This window comes from Tachyglossus aculeatus, chromosome 7 (assembly GCF_015852505.1).
Source record: "Tachyglossus aculeatus isolate mTacAcu1 chromosome 7, mTacAcu1.pri, whole genome shotgun sequence".
NCBI classification, from domain to species: Eukaryota; Metazoa; Chordata; class Mammalia; order Monotremata; family Tachyglossidae; genus Tachyglossus; species Tachyglossus aculeatus.
Genome location: NC_052072.1, coordinates 38,990,048 through 38,992,940, shown reverse-complemented (window position 1 = coordinate 38,992,940; position 2,893 = coordinate 38,990,048).

Genomic DNA, 2,893 nt, shown 5'->3' with positions numbered 1-2,893 from the left:
ATGTCATTAAAAAAAAGAACCACAGCCTTGCTAGATGCCCATGGAAAGAACAAGGAGAGGCTGAGGATGAGTCACTGAATGAAACCGAGGAACAATAAGAGGGGTGGGAGAAGAACAAGATTAGTAAAGGGTCTGCAAATCCAAGGCTTGAAAGTGTCTCAAGAAATAAAAAGTGGCCCACAGTCAAAAGCAGCTGAGAGGTTAAAGAGAATCAGAATGGAGTATAGGCTTTTAATCATGGCTAAAAGTTAGTCTTTGGTGATCTCAGAGAGCAATCTCGGTGGAGAGTCCTCTAGACCTTAAACTCCTCGTGGGCAGGGAACCTGTCTACTAACTCTGTTGCATTATACTCTCCCAAGCGCTTAGCACAGTGCTCTGCATACAGTAGGCACTCAGTAGGTACTCATTAAGTTCTTACTATGTGCCAGGCACTGTTCTAAGTGCTGGGCTGGATACAAGCAAACCAGCTTGGACACAACCTCTACCCCATATGGGGCTCACAGTCTCAATCCCCATTTTACAGAGGAGGTAAAGGACACACAGAGAAATGAAGTGACTGGCTCAAGGTCACACAGCAGACAAGTGGTGGACGTGGTGGAGTTGGGATTAGAACCCATGACCTTCTAATTTTCAGGCCCATGCTCTATCCACTAGGCCATGCTGCTTCTCCAATAAATACTACTGACTGAGAAGGGGTCAAAAACTTGATTTAGCTGAGTCAGAAAGAGACATGCCATGATGCCTAAGGGCTCAGAAGTACAGATCTGTGTGTGGTGCTAAAATTTCAGTTGATTCTATTTTCCAGGGTTTGCCCTGATTCTATGTTGGTAGAAAATGGAGCAATGAGTTTACACCTTTCAAATATAATCCATGCAACAACTTATAGGTCCAAGACAGCTCCTTTTCATGTCTTCGTGTTCTTCCTAATTCATAACTCAGAGTCTTGAAAACGTCTGGTAAGCTAAAACTGCAGAGGAGAGTGTCTGCCTATTCAGGGATTTTTTTAAATGGCATTTATTAAGTGCTTACTGTGTGCAAAGCACTGTTCTATGCGGTTAATCTCCGATACTGCTGCACTTGGTGTATTATCTAACACACAAAAGCTTACCACTCAGAACTCCTTCCCTGCCCCAGCTCCTCCTCCTCCTCCTCCTCCTACCCATTCTCAGGCTCCATCTAAATGGCAGGCTCCAAAACCAGCGTGGTGCTAACATGAAGCAGTTTCTCAGCGTGAGACAGAGAGGAGGCCATGCAGAGGTTACAGGTACTTTTTATCCAGCCACACAGGAGAGCACCAACTTCCTGCTGCTAGAAATTTGTCTGCAAATTTTTTTTCTCATTCAAAGAAAGTGATGGCGTCCAGGAGACGCAGGGTTGATATGATAACTTGATTAGGCCAGGAACAGATGACACGGTAGCAAGAAGCCAGCTCAAAGGAAATCTGTGCTCTCCGTCCTTAACCTCTCCTCGGGACACTACTGATTTTCTCTCGTAATTTGCCCATTGTCCATTCTGACAGTAGCTTCCTGGAAGCATTGAAATTAGAGGGGTTTTTTTTTTGAGACATGTTAAGATGGTTTTAAGTGTTTTCAGCTCTGGTTAAGCCCGGTTTGTAATGAAATGAATCTGTGTAATATAAAATCCAGGGTATATATTTTTAAGAGTTTGCAATTATTTCAAGTGGAAACAAGTTCTATCAGGCTATGCTCCCTGCCCCTAGATTAGAGGTAACACACACACACACACACACACACACACACTTGTGGGGGAGGGAGAGATCATTTGTTTCTTTTAAAATCTATGGTTTTTACTATATTTCTCTTCTTGGGTAAGGATTCTCCAAGACTAATTTCAATCTCCAAATTCAGGACCACAGGCAGAACAACATATGACATAGTAGCATTCTAATGATCCAGTTCCATTATTTGTTAAATAGCTACAATAATCAATCAATCAGCGATCTTACAGTCTAGAGGGGGAGACAGACATTAATACAAATAAATAAATTAAGGATTCCTACATGAGTGCTGTGGGGCTGAGGGTGGAGGGAATACCGATTTCCCAAAGATTACATTCAACAACTACTCCCCAAGAATGATTACACCTCTAGACTGGATAAGTGATTCCAGTTCACAGTTTATAAACATAATTGTGATGGAATAGAATGAAGATATTTATGCATGTTGAAAAACTGGGACTATTATCACTCTAATCAGAGCTTTTAACAGAAATGATACATTCTGGTAGATTTAAATCTTGCTTGGGTCAATTAAGAAACAAATTTCTCTAGAGACCCTGCAGGAATAAAAATTTGTCATTACTGAAAAAGGAATGGAGACTAAACTTTCTAATCTTAAAAAGCAGAGGAAGGGCCATTCCTTTGGAAATAATCCCACCAGAACTTTGTGAAATGCTATCGACTTTTTTCCTTTCTTATTGATTTCTAATATTTAGTATACAAGTTTACCTTTAAAAACGAGTGCTAGAGACATCAATGTTTCCCATTTGTTTCACAAGAGTGGAATTTCTTTGTAACTAAAACTAGAGGATTTCTTGGCTAACTTTTTTTATTTTTTTTTTTAAAAAAAGGAAAGGAAGAGAACCAGAAAGTAATGGAAGGAATGAAACAATCAACTAACTCTTCCTGACAGTGACAAATGCATCGGGATGTGTTAAAAAAAAAAAAAGAAAAGCTGGAGTCAGCCCATCAGAAGACGTCTGTCCTGGAAACCAAACTTGTTCTCTTCTGCTCAGGTGTGGAGTCCCTCTCTGAAATTTCAGTGGTGGTGCTTTGATGCTTAATATTACACCATCTGCATCTGTTGGAGCCACATCTGTTTTAGAATAAGTAATGTTCACAAAGTGGATTGGCTGTACTCCTAACTGTGGCCAG